We start from the raw sequence: 13379 nt of genomic DNA, 5'->3' as shown, positions 1-13379 counted from the left end.
AAAATAAAAAACTATTAAGGAATGCAGGTACTTTTTTTCTTATTGCAGCTGTATTATCCAGGGAAATATTTGTTAAGGCTGAGTATCGGTTTGGGACTCGGTATCAGCAGATACTAAATATTAAAGGACTCGGATCGGATCGCGGTAAAAAAACCCCTCTAATCCGGACATCCCCAACCGAAACGGCATGTGATGTGAAAGTTGAACAATGCTACAATTACTTGCACTCAACCGCTAGCTTATTTGTGACTCTGTATGAAATACAGCTTATTTGAATTTTCCTAATCTTAAAATTGCTTTAAAGTAGTACTTGTAGTAGTAGTAGTTTTGCTGGCAATGTAAAGTAAATTTTTCAGTGTTTGTGATGTTTGCTTAAATAAGCAGAAATCATGATATGTCAGGGAAATTTGATTGATTATATCACAGTGGTAATGTCTTCTAGCACATAATTGCAACATGAAATTGTTATAATTACACGTCCCTAAATTTGGCATCAACACATAGACACACAATAATACCACAACTTATGAGAGGATATCTCATGGTTACAGTTGTTTTATATTGAAGATAAAACTGTGTTTCTACTTAACACAGGTTTGACTCGGTTGAATGCATTACAATTGTATTTGTACGCATTAGCAAAATTATGTCCACTTGATTGTGGCCTCATTGTGTTGCTCACTCATAAACTCCAGGGTATTGCCCTATGATAAACACAATAGACTGTAGAAAAAAAGCATTCAAGACCAGATCCACCAACAAACAGGTCAAGCTTTTTCACAGTGTTATGGAGAGCACAATCACAGAGGCGTCAGAAGGCAGCTCAAAGGCCACAGCAGCCCCCCGCTGAGCTGACATTCTCATCGTGCCTTGCCCATTAATTCTGTCATTGTTGCTGCCCCGGCCTCCTGGAGTCCTATCAAAGACTCAATAACCACTGCTTAACCAAAGTCCATTGCCAATTCCCCCAATCCCTCTCTTCCCTCTCACTCTCTCTCCGCTATAAACCATCTGACAGCATGCTGGTGCGCATAGCAACTGCCTTTCAATTCAACAAGACTGGGTTGAAAAGGCCATTATTAGCCTGTAATTGTGGGAGTCAAACCCAATTAAGCAAATTTGTATGGGGGCAGATGCCCACCCCCACCCCTCCACACTTCGTTTACCCTTTTCTCTTGCTTGCTGTCACTTCAGTTAGGCTGATCTCTGATGTGGGCTGAACATGGAGCGACTCGGACCGCCTGCTGAGATGGACATGTTGCTTATTGAGTTCTTGCTGGTCAATTGCTTCCTCCAAGTGAGCAAAAAGAAAAAGAGAAAACTGCTACCTCATCTGCTGAGGCCATGGGAAGAAAAATGAAAAAAGAGGTGAGCAAAAGCCATTCAATTTACAGGGAGAGCAGTGAGAAAAGAGGGGCTTAGGCCTGTTCGGTTGCTCCAGCGGGGATCCACACAGGAGTGAGGGACTCTGACTCCAAGAGCAAATGCTCCCCCTCAGGCAGCATGCCACCCCCCAAGTCTGACACTTCCTGTCTTTGGGGGGGGGTGGCTCTGAAATTAGGACAGTAAAACCAAGGCATGTTCACGCTTCCATGTATAAATCTGAAAATGCATCTGATTCTCTAATTGTCTTTCTGACCCACTAAGCATGCGTATCAAATGAAATTGTAGCATTTGGATTAATTCGTAAATCTGATCAGGTTATATTGAAGTAGTGAGGTAATCAGACTGAATATTACTTACAGTCATATCGTAATTTTTTTACCTTCTTTAAATTCACAACTTTAAGTCACAAATACAGGTTATGGGCTACAATTCATTGGTCTGGGTATAGTATATAGCTACAGTACAGCTATAGCAAATCTCACTTAAATGTATACAATTATTTATAAACATTGAAAAATTAAATTTTTTTTAGTGTTTTACTGGTTAATGTTTTGAATTTCTCTACCTGACATAGTTATCTTAACTTCATGTCAGAAGGATTCCCTTTTTGTGATGTGTCAAATTCAACACTTCTGTAAAACTAAAATATTGTAAAATATCCTTGCACTATTATTCTCTGTGTTTGGGTTTGTCATTGCTTTACTTAGAAAAACAGCAGAAGTCATCTACTTTATATATTTCATGGGATCCGGATCAGTGTTTTGTTTTCATTCTTTACTGATGTCAAAATGCTAATATTTGTTACAAACATCTTCATAAAAGACTGAAAATAAAGTTATCTTCCCAGTCATACCTGAAGATTTTTTTTTTTTAAATTTTACTTCAGGCATTATTTAGCAGAAGATGTTTGTCTCATTTTGAGTCGAACCGGCATCACACATCTTTTTTATACCCAAAAGATTTGGACTCTCTTAGGGCACGGGCAAAAAAAAAAAAAAAAAAAAAGTGTTCACTTCCTGTACACATCCGTTCTATGTGAGCAATGGGGCAAATAAACTTTTACATCATTAACATTATTTCTTCCAATGCACTGCCCTCATTTAGCACTGGCATTTACATAGCTATGTGTGACTGTTCATCTTAGACATGGGATATGTGACTGGCTGAAAAGTGAGGGGTGGGTAACTGGTGGTAATACCACTGTCATGAGAAGTGACATTTGCCCTTTTTTACACCGTGCCACAATAAAACCCCTTCATTATGCCAGCCTTGTTTACACAGAAAAAAAAATGGTATGATGCTGTCCTAGTGTGTGATTTTACAGAACATGTTGGCAATCTAGAAGCAGAAGAGGCACAACATGTAACACAGCAGTGTCAGTGTTTAGAGTCATGTATCAAACATTCATTTATTCATCAGCTGTAACTGCTTTCCCTTTACAGGGGTGCAGGAGGCTGGAGCCTGTCCAGGCTAATCAGCTGATCAGTCTGCCAAAAAGAGAAGCTACTATGTTGTTATGCTACTAGCATGCTGGTCCTTCATGTGATCATTTGTCTGCATGGACGGATTAAAAATTATGGTAATCAACCAGGTTACGAGGTGTATCATTCACTTTTGTTTTAAATTGTGAAACATAGAGCTGTTGTGTTCATTCTGTAGCATTTAGACTAGTACATAGCATGACTCAGCATGTCGGTCCTACAGTCATTGTTTGCATTCGCAGATGACAAAAAGTATTTCTAACCGGTGCACAATGCCAAACTGAGTGAATACAACTCAACTTATGGTACATTCCACTGTTATTCATACTGCGAGACTGACTGGCAGCTTAGGTTATTGGTGGTATATATATATATATATATATATATATATATATATATATATATATATATATATATATATAATATATATATATATATATATATATATATATATATATATATATATATAAACTGATGTATACAGTAAAATCCTATGATTACTAATTTCATAACATCCTTTATTTACTTGTTACTACTCTAATGATTATAGAATGGCCACATGGCAAAAACAAAGGTTTTTAATCTGGTGTGCAGGGTGGCAGTTACTGCAACCACGTCAGTCTGTTCTGGACTAATATGGAGGCTGTGAACAAGCCGGACAATGTCATTGTTCACCCCTGTGGGTATCGCATGAATAAGAGCACTCATCTAGTTCATTTAAATGTGTGTGATCTCACACCTTTTTCACTCCCACCTTTGTTGCCTTCAGAAAGGACAGGCCATATCGGGTCAGTGGACACACACACCCATTAACAGACTGTGTATGTGCTTGTGTGTGGTGGATGCAGGAGGGGGGCTTGGGCTGGTTTTGAGTTCCACCCCTGTTGAGGGTAGGCACACTGGATTTCTTTCTTTCTTTTTTTTAACCAGGTTATACAAAGCCCAGACCAGAACCCTGGAGGTGAATGGACTCATGTGGTTCTGAATAATCCTGGCTTCCTCTACATCCCAAATGCACACCAACTCGACTAACCTTCCTACTTTCATGGGATCCTTCTCCTCTTTTTTTTCTGTACCTCACTAATGTTTGAATGCTAATGTTTGTTACAAACATTCATTTAAGACTGAAGTTTGAGTCATAGCTGAGGATTTAATCCTTGGGTTTTCATTTCACTTCAAGCATTATTTGAGCAGAAAGAACACTTATTTTGGGTTGTGTGCAAGTGTGAGTTTAGATTTTTTGCTTATATTCCTTTGTTGAAGAAAAGTACATGGTGCATGTCACATCTCTGTATATCATTATATACAAATAGTCTAATTGTTATTATTGAGCTTTTCTATTTTAATTTTTCTGTATCATTGCATTTTTTTGTATTTCTATGAAATATAATTTTTAGTATTGTATCATCCTAGTGTGTATTTAAAGTGTGTAGTACTGCACATATGCATGCTTTTTTTTCTCACATCATGGCTGCAGAATTGCATATGTATTTTTTATTTATCTGTAACTATCATATACATATAATTATGTAGTATGTAGTATTCACTATGATCATGTAAATGTTGTATATTGTTTATATTGCTTTTATCTTAACAATAAACGACTGTATATTAGCAGATCTGTACATGCATACATTTCTGAATACATTCACCCCAGCGTTTGAATGCAAATAAACATTTTGTGGACCACAATATCATATCTAACTCAATATCTGTTTGATGTAATGCTCCATGATTCATATAAATAAATGACCACTGCATATCATGTTTACACTGCAAAGCTCATTCACAGAAGCCTGACCTCTGCTCTTCAGACATATTAATTACTGTTCACAGTAATTCTCAGCCTGCTTTCCATGTGTAAATAGCCAATTAATACCCGCAGATGTCTTGGTTCACTCCCATGGTTGCCATCTCTGTCAATCAGGGCATAATGGCAACTAGGGAGCAAATGCAGCACTTGGAGGGACAAGTGACAAGGCCATAAGTCAGTAATTAAGCAGCTCATAAGGCAATCTCATTAATTATCCCCTTCACTGGTTGTTACATTCTCTGGATGTCCTGATTACATGCTTATTGACTCTGAATCCTATAACAAAATATTTCTTGCTCCACTTCCTAATGGAGTCTAAAAGAGGAGTCATTTACAAATGGCTTTATTAGGCAGAGTGCCCACATAGACCTTTAAAATGTTACTTGAAAATCCAATTTCACCTGTCGTTCGCAAGAGGCTTTCATGCACTTAAGCAGAGGTCATACAAACAGCAATGTAATTAGCAGTCTTCCTTTTACAGAGTCTGCTGATTTGAAAAGCGTTACACACCTTTTTTTGCTCGATTCAGCATTATTCATTTGTTTTCAGGGGGAAATTGCCAGACTTATGAAATATAAATCACCATTCTGGGTAGCCACTGCATAAGGCTCCTTATGGAGCAGATTTGTTAGACATACATGGGGAGGGTTCAAAAGCTTTGTGTCATGTGTTAATCATCTGTAAGAGAGGGCAGACTAATGATTTCCTTTGCTGGGAAGAATTAAGGGACTCAAGCAACACTGTGAAAGTACTTAGCTTTTTCAGGTTCAAAAAGCTTGATTTGCAAGTCCCCATGAAGATCACTTTAAGCTTGAAAGCATCAGCAAAGAGAAAAGAGCCAACATTGCAATCATTGAAACAAAAGTTGTAGGTAAATATGAATATCTATATATTTATGTACAAAAAAAATCTGGAGTTCAGTACTAGAACCTGACCAAAGCAATCCAGAACTGAGCAAATACAAACTATTAGCAAATTCCTTGTACAATGAAAGAACCTCTCAAATTCTGAAATTTGCCAAACCTACTCCAAGCCCATCCCAGCTCACGTTGAGCCTCTCAGTTTGACTCTAAATGCAGATAACGAAGAAATGGAAAAAATGGAGGCCAAATTGACCCTTTCACAGCGTGTAAAGTCAGTTTGTATGGGTACCTGGCGTGACTGTCCCCCTCCCATCAATAAAATAATTTAAGAACATATTATACTCCTTTAAAAGGGCCCATTTGTCAGGCCAGGTGACTCTTAAAAGACCCTGCGGATTAGAGACACCCTGCATCAGGTACTTTTAATTCAGCCACAATCGATTTGACTTTGGCCGCTGTTGTGTTGAGAGTGAATATTAAAAAAGGGTATTTCAGTTAAAATGTCTCTTGTGCATAACGTCAATAAAAATGGATGGGGGGCAGACAGAGTTGGAGATCGTGCACTATGTGCTGCAGTTCCAGTAATTTGGCAGAATCTGCACTAGAGACTGCTCTAAATAGACAAATTAATTACAACAATAATAGTAACAATAACAGTACTACTACTACTACTACTCCTACTACAACTACTACTACTACTACTAATAATAATAATAATAATAATAAACATAATAAAGTGACATAATAATATCAATGTCTTACAATTAACATACTGGTGCATGGTACATTGAAAAACCCATAACCTTCTCCACCAGTTTATCTTTCTCTCTCTCTTCATCAACATAGAATATTTAAAATGTGCATCAAGACAACTTCCTACTTTGATACTGCGCCAAAGCATTATTTTACATCCATCAATCCATTAGCTATACCCATTCATCCTTTAGAGGGTCTTGTTAAAGAACTATATGGGAAAATAATCACTGTATTTATTGGTGGATTATTTCAGCCACTAAATGATCATAGGCACTATAAATTGTTGCTACTGTATTTAGTGAAACCAGTCCAATCTCTGAACCTTTCACTACCTACAGGTAAATAGATTTCCTATATTAAATAATAGTAAATATAATACATAATCAGAACTTCGTTGTAAACATGGGTCTATGTTTATATTGTCAAAAATAATGTACAACAATTACACATAAAGTTATCCCCTGCATATAATCCATGAGAATCAAATCTATAATAACAGATTATACATAAATATATGCGTGCATATGCATGATGAAACCTTCTTGGGTGATCTGACTGAGGATGACAGAGATGGAGACAGAGAACAAATTTGCATTATAATAACCATAGTTAGTAAATGGCTTTAATAGTTAGCCTAATTAAATGTCAGTTAAATTTATTTCACTTTAAACAAACAATTAAATGCTTTCTGAACCATTTTTTAAGCAATTGTTTTCTGTAAAGTTGCAACTAATCTTAATAACAATTAGTGACTCGAGACTGTGTATTTCATCTATAAACATTATTTGGATGGCCATTATAATGAAACGACTGATGTTTCAAAACCTTTAAAATGACAAAAAGCAAGTAATCAACTGACGCTGCACAACAAATTACAAGAGACAGAATAACTCCAATAAGGAGGTTATGTTTGAACCTGTGTCCATTTGTTAGTTGGTTTGTCAGCAGGATTTCACAAAAACTTCTGAACGGATTTCCATAAAGCTTGGTTGGAGGATCAGTCATGGCCCAGACTGGACCTCATTAACTATTGGTTTGGTTGTGGATGAAGGGACATATAACAGGATTTTATTTTTTTCTCACTTACTTTAATGTTGCAATTTAGGGCTGACACTTATATATTTGTTTATTTCTCAGGGAGTGATGCATAGATTTGATGGAAAAAAAATCTGGTATATTTAGTCAAGTCAAGTCTGTTTTATGTGTAAAGTATTAATTCACAACAAATGTTATATCCTCACAATTGGTGCAGGCCAAGACTAAACTCTTTATTTGGTGGGTGGTATCCATGAGTGGATATAAACAAAAGGGTTTGCAATTTGAATCAATATTCATGGGAAAGATCATTTTTACATCACATTTTTTTTTTCATTTAAATTGTTTCATTAAAATCATGATGATGTGACAATTGTTGGGGTCTGAACAAAAATCTTACCTTAATCAAAGCTTCTGAAAATTTTATATTGTACTAGACTATATTATGATTTTGCTGATATTCCAATTCATCATGCAGCCCTAGACTACACATCAGTAAAGCTTTTTCTGCATTGTTTAATGTCAACAGAATTGTAAAAACACTGCTGTAATGCTGTTGAATAATGAAGAAAGCATAGGTCCAGCATTCAAATATGCACTGTGGATTATTTGCATTTGAAACAAAAGGAGGAGACAAACTAAGCAAGTTGGAAAAATGATGATTATTCACCACATTTAAACTTACACAAAATCAGAAAAAGACTAAAAAGAGGAAGGACTGACTGATCTGTTGAAAAATTTGCAAGGCAGCTCTAACACTCTGCTGTTAAGTGCTCCAGCCAAACAGGAATCAGCATAGCTGATGCATAGCTATGATTCTAACCTCTCAATTTATCCCCCATACAAAGTTCTGTTAGTTTTGCTTTAACTGATGATATGTTCAAAAAGAGTTATTACGACATCTCTGCGTGCAAAGTAGTTTATCCCTGACATTCCTGAGCCATAAAATATATGGCTCTGAAATACTATGGGCAAATGACAATGTCTTATATGTTGGTTTACTTTCATATTATCCTTGCAAATGCACTTCAAATAATATCTGTCATGTTCCAGACATTTTGGCACAAAACAGCGTGGTTTTGCATGCAATTTGAAGCACATTTGTCATCTATACTCCTGCTTATCTGCCTTGGACTTCATGTTTTCTCTATCTGTTTTTCAGAGAGTGGAGGTACGCGTCCACAGAGCGAAGCAGTGATTTGGCATGTTAGTGAGTGTGTTGAGGCTAATCAGACAGAGGGGCCACTGTAATGGACAGAATCTGGGCAGAATCACAGCTAGACCTGCCGCTGTAGGGAGCGGGTAATACAACTAATTTCTCCACTATCCCAGCGACCGCATAAACGGAAATGGGGTCAACAAAGGTGCAGGCGGCATCAAATGAACAGCTGTTGCCTTTCTCATTGTAGAGCTGCCAAAGAGGAGAATCTCAGCAAAGCCCAGCCCACACCCCCCACCTGCTCTTTGTGTAAATGCAGAAGAATGTATGTATAAATTAAGGGCAGGACCTGCCATATTACTTTTGTTCTTCTTTTCTGAAGTCTGTCTATCAGTGGTGGCATACTGTGGGAACACATAGTGCTGCTGTGTGATGAAATGTGCATAGGGTTACTCACAGATTCCCTTATTGGCTGAGGTTTGTGCATTGGTTGTTTTGGAGAAACAATTGGCTATTATAAAGACACCTATTGTAGACATTGCAAAGGCTGGAAGGAGCTGTATGAAGTGTGGGTCTTTGTGTATATATTAATGCAGATATTATGGTCCACTTTCTGTGAGCTCTGAGAGTTTGTTGTGCAATTTTTCTGTGATTGGACTAGTCTAATTCTAAAGACAAAGAAGAGATGTGTGACACTTGATATCATATCATATCATATCATATCATATCATATCATATCATATCATATCATATCATATCATATCATTTCATATCATATAGTACTGTGCCCTCACAGAATTTTTGTAGTTTTAAAGACAAAGTAAGGTAGTGAGCAGGGATGTCCGGTTTCGATCACGTGATCGGAAATCAGGGCCAGTCACATGGTTTCAGACTTGATCGGATGTTACATCCCAATCAGGGATCATATATGTATATATATATGTATGTATGTATATATGTATGTGTATATAATATATTATATTATATTATATATATATATATATATATATATATATATATATATATATATATATATATATATATATATATATATAACTAATTTATTAATATATTACTAATTTCATAACATCCTTTATTTACTTATTACTACTCTGATGATTATAGAATGGCCACATGGCAAAAACAAAGGTTTTTAATCTGGTGTGCAGGGTGGCAGTTACTGCAGCCACGTCAGTCTGTTCTGGACTAATATGGAGGCCGTGAACAAGCCTGACAATGTCATTGTTCAACCCTGTGGGTATCGCATATATATATATATATATATATATATATATATATATATATATATATATATATATATATATATATATATATATTTTGTTCTTAGGGCTGGGCAGGTCTTGACCTGCGAGGTCTCTGTTGTTTTTCGAATGATTACGAGGGCCTGAGCAGGTCTCGACCTGCGAGGTCCCTATTGTTTTTCTAAGGAGCATTTATTTAGATGGCCAAGCCCGAGGGGCAGAGGGAACGCGTATGCAACCCTATCGTCATTGTAAAAATTTGTAGTTTTATTTCTAACTCCTCTTTGGGGTTTTGTCCCATCTGCATGAAACTTGGCACAAATACCCTTCAACTGGACCTGATCTAAAGTTATTGAAAGAATTTTGCTTGGTCAAAAAATGCGAAAATTATTAACAAACAAATTTCTGTAGCTAGCTATAAAAATATAAACTCTTTGATATCTCAGTCAAACTAAATGCTATTAACACCAAATTTGAGATCCTTGGTTGCCATGACACTGGGAGGGGATGAGCCAAATTTGGCGAATTTTGGCCACTAGAAGGTGCTAAAAATATGGGAAGTTTTTATCTCTTGAACGGCTACACCGATTTTTACTAAATTTGGTCGGTATGATGTAGGGCCAATCCTGAGGCCATATCTTGATGGTGGTCATAACTGGTCAATGTGAGCGTGGCTTATTACAAGATAAACAAATAACATTAATTTCAGCCAAACTCCTGTTTTTATCTTTAATTTCCACATTTTAACTACATCCATTTGTTCCCTTAGTAGAGCTGGGTTTTCTGACATAGGACATGTCCACTTCTGCTGCACATTTTGTTCGCTAAATCGCCACATGTGCAAAACCTCCTTTTTTGACCTCCTCCTACAATTTAAGTGCCATCTGCCTGAAACTTTGCACATAGAATCCTCCAGATGTGTCTGATGAAAAGTTGTCAAAAGAATTTTGGCACTCCAAAAAAATCTGCTGGTTATAACCAAACAATCTTTTTTGCTAGCTAAAAAGCACATATTGTTTCATATTTCGGTCAAACTAAATGCTTTCAACATCAAACTTAAGTCAATTGTTCCTCATCTAGAGGCTCTGTGCCAAATTTGGTGCAAATTGGCCTATAGGTGGCACATACCGGATGTAAATGCATTTTTGCCTTTAATGTAGACCTTTTAAAGAACACATTCATAAACATCATATTTATGTATTTCACGAATAGAGCTAGGTTTTCTGACATAGGCCCCACCCACTTCTGCTGCACTTTTCCTTTCTTAAGTCACCACACACTAATCAACATAAATGGATTTTTCCTTGTCACTCTCATTTTTTGTTGCAATAATAGAAATGAAACAGTACTGATGTGGGGTCACTCCAGAGACCAGTCATATAGTTAAGTAACGAGTGGTCAAAGTGGGCATGATTTAGTACAACAAATCCAAATTCAGGACAGCTGACGAAGGGCTTACTGATCCACCACTAGGTGGTGCTCTGGCGGCCATATAATTCAATATCTGGCACCCACACCATAACACTTATTGGCCCTCATTTATCAAACAAACGTACAGCAGAAAACCGTGCGTACGACCATTTCCATGCAAGCTTTGGCATTTATCAATTTGGACGTGAGCGGAAGCTACGATCAGATCTCACGTCAGGTCTGAGCACGGATTTGCGGTGCAACACAGAAAAATCTTGCTGAGTCTGAAAGTAATTATTAAACCAACCTCAGCTGTCATTAAGCATAAGCAGTCACATATTTAGAACAGATCAAAATGGATTCTTAAAACAAATTAAAAAAAATAAAATAATATAATAAAAAAGCCCACGTTTTTACTGATGCCACTTTTTTGTAAAATAAAATATGATAGGCTAAACAGCCTAACATGACAATGTTATGTTATGTTATATGTTATTACTCAGTGTGCAATATTATTTTCGCCTGTACAGTTTTGCACAACATTGCATTAGTGAACGGAGTGCCTGTGATGTGCTGGCACTGCCGGGATGCAGATCTCCATCTCTGAAACTTTATCTTCTTGCCAGTATTTCTTGTCTCCACGGTTGACCTCAGTGGGCGAGGCCTCCAAACCAGGAATATTTAGGGGTGTAACATGTTAATGATGATCAAATTCAGCTGCCGCATTTATCATGACCCGATCATTCGTACACTGGAATTGGTCAGATACGAATGTTTCATAAATCACACTTGGGTCCTGTCGTAAGACCAATTCTGCACTTAGATCTGCACCCGTTTTCAGGTAAGATTGATAAATGAGGGCCATTTTGTGGGAGTTATGGGCCAGAAACGCTACAGGTGCTATGATATAGCACCTCTATGAATTTCATTTCCATATGTCACACATTGTTAAAGCTTATATCCACATGTTCCCTGAATTCAGTTGAATTGTGTGGTGTATGCCCCACCCACTTTTGCGGTAACTTTCCATTTTCAAAATCGCGACTAGGCCATTTGACCGATTTGACAAAAAGTTATTCAAAGAATTTTGATAAACCAAAAGATGCCCAAAATATAAAACAAGAAATTCCTGCACATTGTGTTTAATTTGGTGCAAATCGGCCAATAAGTGGCGTTCTGGTGGCAGTTTAATTAGTGTCAATGGAATTAAATGTGGAAATCTTCAAATCTTCTTCAAAACTCATTGACTTTCTGTCACATCGCGGTGAGGTTGTCTTGTCTTGGGATCTGTCTTGTGAATTTCATGTTTTATTTTGAAAGTAACTCTCCTTTCGTTTCAGGTCACTTGCCCTTCCTCTTGTGTCCCTGGTCTGATGTCATCCCTAATTCGTGATTGTTTTCACCTGTGTTCCCTTCCCCCATGTGTATAAAGTCTTTGTCTTCCCCTGTCTGCGTCGCCAAAGTATTTCGTCTTCCATGTTGTGTACCGAAGCCCTGATCCACAGTATTGTTCCTAGTCCTGATAAGTATTGTTCTTGTTTTATTTATCTGAATTTTGTCCTCTTGAGACGAGTGATTTTGAGTTTGTATTTTTCTGGTTAGGTTTTGTGTTTTACATTTTGAGATTCAATAGCTTTTCCCTTCTCCTCCTTGTGAGCGATTTTTTTTTTTGTTTTTTTTGTTTGTTTTTTTTTTGTTTAGTTTGATAAGAAAGAGTAGATATTTTTCATAGCCTTGTGCTTCCTCTTTGGAGTGATTTTCTTTTGTAATTTTGATACTCTACTACATTTCGAGAATAGAGTAGGTTTTCCTCCTGCGGGAGCATTTTGAGTTTTTCTGTGTTTCATGTTGTTTGTCTTGTACGTCTTCCAGATTTTTCATAGCCATTCTGTTATCATTCTTTCTGAAGAGTTGCAAAAACAGATTAATAAAACTTGACATTACTTCTGCCAATACTGCATCTGAGTCCTCTTTCCTTTCCAACCTCTCCTTGTCCCTCATGCTTTGAGCTAGAGACACAATTCCAACTTTAAAAGAGTCAGAGGACTTTGAACTATTGGGCATGTATTCAGCTTCTTAAAATCTTTTACGATTTTGAAATCATCACAGTTTTAATTGACTTTTAGCTTCTGATTTTATAATGGGTGTGTATTGCGTGAGCTAGAGTGCGTGACATCATCACTAGAGTAAAGAGCAGCTAGAAAAACTGGAGAA

Source organism: Acanthopagrus latus, chromosome 13 (assembly GCF_904848185.1).
Source record: "Acanthopagrus latus isolate v.2019 chromosome 13, fAcaLat1.1, whole genome shotgun sequence".
NCBI classification, from domain to species: domain Eukaryota; kingdom Metazoa; phylum Chordata; class Actinopteri; order Spariformes; family Sparidae; genus Acanthopagrus; species Acanthopagrus latus.
Note: the sequence above shows the minus strand (reverse complement) of the source record.